A 6,246-nucleotide genomic window follows, 5' to 3' on the forward strand; every position below is an offset into this window, starting at 1 on the left:
AAAAATAAATAAATAAAAAAAAAAGAAAAGGAACCTCAGCAGGCAAGTAGAACTTGATATACTCAGTAACTGGGCAGGAGAATGGAAAGAAGAGAAACCCTGTACTGAAAGAACTGAAAGAAGAGAAGATAAACTACAAGCTGATGGAAAAGGCTCATGAGGAGCTGTTTTAGTGACATCACATTAGGTGTGTTCAGCAAGAGCGATAACTAAGATGCACTAAGACTAGACTTATTTCGGATACTGATGCAGTGCTTTCTTTTCCATCTTAGATGAAAGAAAGATATATAATTAAGCTTACTGAATAACTACTCTTTTCACAAGTTGTAACTGGATCCAGCAATACAGTTTTCGTCCTGAAAAACAGACAGGATTAAATGCATTTGGAAAATCACACAAATATGTAGAATTACTGACAATGCTATGGACTGAACTCAGTGAGATTAAAGATTATGACAAGAGAAGTATTTACAAAATGCTTTTTTCCAATGTCATCCAGAATACAGACTTTATGAAGCTTTAAAATTCATCATACTATGTCAAGTCACTGAAGTTTATGAGCATATGAAAGCTAAAATAGTCATTCCTAGCCTTTTTAGGCTGCTGTTTTCCCAGGGAGTAATCTTCTCATCCTTTGAGTTACATGGTGAATCACTTGAATTCTTGTGAGGTATAGAGCAGATGAATATGTTATCCTTGCTTACTCCCTTGAAGTAAAGATAAATGTATTCATACTGTGCAAGCTTAATTTCAGGGACTTTGAAGTCTGCTACTCTGAGCAACCTCTCCAGAAGTGGCCAGAGATCTCCCTGATGACTGAGAATGACCACTACCTACTATCTTATTTCTATCATCTAAGTCTGGTTTCAGTGACTGGGATAATCAGGATGGGAGTGTCAGAGACAGTGCAATTGGCACAGGACAGAGCAGAGTTTAGGGCAGTTGTACATAGGGTCGCTATGAGTCGCAAGCGACTCGACGGCACATAACAACATAACAACAAGTCTGATTTTATTGAGCACCAGCTCTAGCCGGGGATAGTGGTTGTACTTTCAAGTAGAGTGTTTCTTGAAAACTGAAGTTGGTCTATCAGCCACCAAAGGTCATGGAACTGCTTCCTTTAGAATTATAGGTATTCAAAGGCAGAGCCATGCACAGTCAACTCTTCTGTGCTGTTGAATAATTTCCTCCAAAGCTTAACCTTGTTAATAAGGGTTGGTCACTGAGATCACTGGATGGTTTAAGGTGGACAACAGCAGCTGCAAGAAAGAAAGGGGAAAGAAAGCAAGTTTCAAGACCCTAACCCAAAAAGAAAGAGAACTTTTTACTTCTCACCACTTCAGTAAGAATCTCTTCTGGATGATTTTGAAATGGCAGCAGCACAGACTTGTTTCATAAATATTATCTTCTCAGGGATCTGTGTGTTCTGTTGACTTCCCAAAACTACTTGTTAACCCTTAAAATTATGTGTATGAATGTGTATGCACCTAGGTTCACATATGTATATATGTATAGATTTATATATGCATACATGTATACACAACTACTACTTTGTAGTAGTGTCCAAATTGTTCTATAGGTCTTTACATTTTCTTTGTTTCTATTGCATCTGGACATGTATTTTATGTCAAAACAAAAGATAAATTCTGTAGATTAAGGCAACAAAATGGCAATGTTTGAACTGTTAAAAAAATACTGAACTGTGGGATATCTATGTGTGTTGTATATGCAATCAATATGGAATCTTATTACCCTAGGCAGAATAATGATACACCAAAGAGATGCATGTCCAAATCACAAGTATAGTGCCCAATGAGCAAGATAAGCTTGGGCTGATTTACTAATCTGTAGGGAATAGCCTCACCAGGTTTTCACTATAGCATCTATGTTTAGCTTGAGCTAGGTTGCAACTTAAGCCATTAAACTAGGGTTGATTGGTGGCTGGGTGGTTGGTGCTGAACGGGAAAGGAGAGGGAACTAAGCTGGAAGCTAACAGAGCAGGCATGGGAGTGGGAATAAGATACATGCACCTAATTGAGTGGCAGGTGTGACCAACACCTGCTCCCTTATCTGAATAGAGAGGTACAGTCTCTAATCTACTCTTCTGATGAAAGGCTTGTCTGTCAAACACTGCTTTAGAGTCTAGTAGACTAACAGATAGAGCCCTCTTACTGGGAATCACAAAGGAGAAGGAAGAGTTGCAAACAGACACTACTGACTGAAACATGGAATATGAGAAGTATGAATGTAGAAAAATTGGAAATTGTTAAGGAAGAAATCGAACCCATAAATACTGACACACTGTTGTTGTTGTTAGGTGCCGTCAAGTTGAGTACAACTCATAGTGACCCTATGAACAAAGGATCTGAACCTTATTCTATCCTGCACCAGATATACTAAGCATTAGTAAAATAAAATGGTTTGGTATGGGACATTTTGAATCAGATAATCAATTATACTGAAAATGAAAAGGTGAGGAGAAATGGTGTTGTGTTCATAGTTAATAATATCATTTCTAGATCCATCTTGAAATACAGTGCTGTGAGTGACAGGATAATACCCACATGCATGTAATAAAGAGCTGTGTATTAACAACTATTATTCAAATATATGTACCTACAACTATGGCCAAAGAGGAGGGACTAGATTACTTCTACCAATTTTCCAGTCAGAAATCAATTAAACGTACAACCAAGTTACCTTGATAATAATGAGTGACTGGAATGCATAATTGGGAACAGGAAAGCAAGATCCGTAAGTAATTAGGAAGCATGAACTTTGTGACAGAAATAAGGCTGGACACAGAATGATAGAATTCTGTACAGTTGATGACCTATTCATTGCAACTATCTTTTAAAAAATATATAAATGATAACTATATGCATGAGCATCCCCGATGGTCTACACAGGAATCAGATTGATTATATCTGTGGGGGGCGGGGGGAAGGCTGGAGAAGCTCAGTATCAGCTGTGAAAACTAGGCCATGTGCTGAATGTATAACATACTCCCAATTATTATATGAAAGTTCAAACTAAAGCTAAAGAAAATAAAACTAAATCCATAAGAAACAAAGTTTGACCTTGAGTCTATCCTACCAGAATTTAAAGACCGTCTCAAGAATAGGTTTGAGGTCTTGAATACTAATGAGAAAAGAACAGATGAGCTGTGGGAGAATATCAAGACTATTATCCAGGAAGAATGTAAAAAGATACTAAAAAGACATAGGTGGAGAAACGACCAAGATGAATATCAGAAGAGACTCTAAATATTTCACTAACATGCCAAAAAGGCAAAGCAAGAGAAGAAATTAAGTTAAGGAGCTAAACAGAAGATTTTAAAGTCCAGCTTAGAAAGGCAAAGCAAAGTATTATAATGAAATGTGCAAAGAGCTGGAGTTGAAAGATCAAAAGGGCTAAACTCTGTTTTGGCATTTCTTAGGCTGAAAGAGCTGAGAAACAAGTTTAAGCCTCAAGTTGCAATATTTAAGGATGCTAAAGAATGTTGAATAACCCAGGATGAAAGGAGTGCACATAATCACTGTACCGAAAATAAGTGACTGAGAAAGAAGAATTTCAAGAAACAACATATGATCAAGAAGCAATGGTGATGAAGGAGGAAGTTAAAGCTGCTTTAAAGAGACTGGCAAAGAACAAGGCCCCAGGAATTGATATATGTCTGCAAACCAATTTATATATTTCTGCAAATATATGCTGCCCTGGATGTCCTCAAAAGGTGATGCCAAGAAATCTGAAGGACAACTATCCAGCCAACTGACTGAAAAGATCTATATTCCCATTTAAAAAACAAAAAAAAACCAAAACAACAACCCACGTGAGCCTATAGAGTGTGGAAATTATCGAACAATATCACTAGTACCACATGCAAGCAAGATTGTCCAAAAATGACTGGAACAGTACATTAGCAGAGAACTGCCAGATGTGGATGCTGGGTTAGAAGAGCCTGTGGCACTGGAGACATCATAGTTATCGTTAGATAAATCTTGGTCCAAAGCTGAGAGTACCAGAAAAAGGTCTATCTGTGTTTCTTTTACAGTGCAAAGGCGTTTGACTATGTGGATCACAACAAATTGTGAGTACCTTTGAGGAGAGTGGGAATGCCAGAGCACTGAATTGTACTCATGCAAATCCTGTACTTGGACCAGGAAGCAGTCCTCAGAACAGAGCAAGGAAACATTGCATAGTTCATGATCAGGAAGGGTGTGCATCAAGGATGCATCTTATTTCCATGTTTTTTCAACTATATGCAGAACAAATAACTCTAGAGGCAGGACTTTATGAGGAAGAATGTGTCATCAGGATTGGAGGAAGACTCATCAACAATCTGCATTATGCAGATGACACAACCTTGCATGCTGGAACTGAGGAAGACATGAGGTATATGCTGCAGAAGTTCAAGGAATATAGTCTTCAATATGGATTGAAACTTAACATCAAGAAAGCAAAGATTCTCACTACTAGCCAATTGGCAGTTTATTAATAGATGAAGAGACAGAGACTGAGTTTGTTAACAACTTGTTTGTTTCCACAGTCAACAATCTGATGAGTCAGGAAATCAAAAGACAAATTGCATTGGGAAAGTCTGCTGTCAGGGACTTCTCTAGAGTATTGAAGAATAAAGATGTCAATCTAGAGACTATGATGTGCTTGATCCAGGCCATGGTCTTCACAGTTAACTTGCTATGAATCAGAAAGCTGGGCAATGACTAAGGATGGTAAAAGAATTATTGAAACCTTTGAGTTTTGGTGCTGCAGAAGAGTGTTGAACACACCATGGACTGCCAGGAGGACTAACAGGTCCATAATGGAGGGGATGAAACCAAACTGTAACCTAGAGACAATAATTTTGAAGCTCCATTCACATTTTAGGCTTGTGGCCAGGAGGGTCCAGTCTTTGGAAAAGAACAACATGCTCGAAGGGGTGGACCGACATCATAGGACGGGAGGACCCAAGAAAAGATGTTTTGACTCAGTGACTGGAGAAGTGGAATTGGGTCTGTCATAGTTGATAAGACTGGCTCAGGATAAGACAGGGTTCAGAGTTGTTGTTCACAGTATTGCTATGAGTTTCAGGGAACTTGATGGCACATAACACCACCACCACCACAGCCTGAATCAGGCACACCTTAGTCTCCATACTGATTGTTTTGCTCTTCACCACTCAGTACAGGTCCCAGACAGTAGATTTCCCAATGTATTTAGTTTGTGGGTGGTTTGTTTGTTTTTTTCTTTGTGTGTGTGTGTGTGTGTGTGTGTGTGTGTGTGTGTGTGTGTGTTTAATTTCCTGACTACTATTGCTAAGAGCGTTGATTATCAATACGAGTAAGCTGAAATCAGTAAAAATCTCAATCTCTTCTCTATTTACTATCATGCTGATAATTGGCCCAGTGGTAAGAATATTTGTTTTCTTCATGTTGAGCTTCAATTCATATTGGAGACTGTCGTCCATGACCTTCTGCATCAAACACTTCAGGTCTCCCTTGGTTTCAACAAACAAGGTTGTGTCATCTACATGATGGAAGTTGATGATGAGTCTTCCTCCAATTCTGAGACCACACTCTTCCTCATAAAGTCCAGCCTCTTGAATGATCTGTTCTGCATACAGATTGAAAAGGTATTGAGACAACCTGTGTCCTTGACACACTCCTTTCATGATTTTGAACCATACAGTGCTTCCTTGCAGTGTTTGCACAACTACTTTCTGGTCCAAGTATAGATTTTGCATAAGCACAATTAGATATTCTGGGATTCCCATTCTTCTCAAGGTGAGCCACGTTTTGTCGTCTACACAATCAAATGCATAGTCAACGAAACTCAGATAGACATTCCTCTGGCACTCTCTATTTTCAACCAAGATCCATCTGGCATTGACTATGATGTCTCTAAGCTATGGCATCTTCTAAAACCAGCTTCTATTTATGGTATTTGCTGATGTGTAGTTCTAGTCATTTTTCTATATCTTCAGCAAGATTTTGCTTCCATGTGATATTAGTGGTATAATTATACCACCATAATTTCCAGAGTCTATAGGATGACTCTTTTTTTGGAACATAAATAAATATCCTTTGATTTCACACCACCTGAATTTCAGAATCATCTCAGGAACAGGTTTGAGGCCTTGAACACTAATGAGCCAAGACCAGATGAGTTGTGGGAGGATGTCAAAGATATCATTCAGGAAGAGTGTAAACGGTCATTACAAAGACAGAAGAGGAAGAAAAGACCAAA

At 38.5% G+C, this 6,246-nt stretch overlaps 1 pseudogene; it reads left to right on the plus strand.

Moving 5' to 3' along the window:
• Positions 1-3,466, plus strand: part of LOC102849053 — a 9,599-nt pseudogene extending 6,133 nt beyond the window's left edge.
• The last annotated feature ends 2,780 nt before the right edge of the window (positions 3,467-6,246 follow it).

Source organism: Elephantulus edwardii, unplaced genomic scaffold, assembly GCF_000299155.1.
Source record: "Elephantulus edwardii isolate Elephantulus edwardi_28Jun2011 unplaced genomic scaffold, EleEdw1.0 scaffold00044, whole genome shotgun sequence".
NCBI lineage: Eukaryota > Metazoa > Chordata > Mammalia > Macroscelidea > Macroscelididae > Elephantulus > Elephantulus edwardii.